A 477-nucleotide genomic window follows, 5' to 3' on the forward strand; every position below is an offset into this window, starting at 1 on the left:
CCTGTCGAACGGTGTACAACATGGCGTGCTCCGGTGATGACGACGGTTGTATCTCGTGGATCCTCAAAATAAATAGCGGTTTTGTCCGTTCAAATAGTTCTCTCAAGCTCGAAACGCGGGAGATTACTTATGAGATACTTCATGTAGCTGACGGCACGCCCCAGAAGCACATCGTTCGACAAAACTGTTAAATTTGTTCTTTTGCGCAGTGTGAGATCATTGCGCTTCATAAACTTAGAAATCCAAGAATCAGACGCCACAAAAGCAGATCCATCTTCATCCAGCGATCCGTAAAGCTCACGTGCAACCAACCCAATCCATTCTTGTGTGACCTTATCTTTGCGAAGACGGCGGTCGATATTAGCGTCGAGCAGTAGGTCCTCGAGAGTTCCTAGAAGTGGTCTGCGACCACCACCTTGTAGCCGCTTTTGGTATGGTTGAGCACTCAAAATCTCGTCTCTGTTGCGCCACCACTTT

The sequence above is a fragment of the Plasmopara halstedii genome (genome assembly GCF_900000015.1).
Source record: "Plasmopara halstedii genome assembly, contig: Scaffold_650, whole genome shotgun sequence".
NCBI classification, from domain to species: domain Eukaryota; phylum Oomycota; class Peronosporomycetes; order Peronosporales; family Peronosporaceae; genus Plasmopara; species Plasmopara halstedii.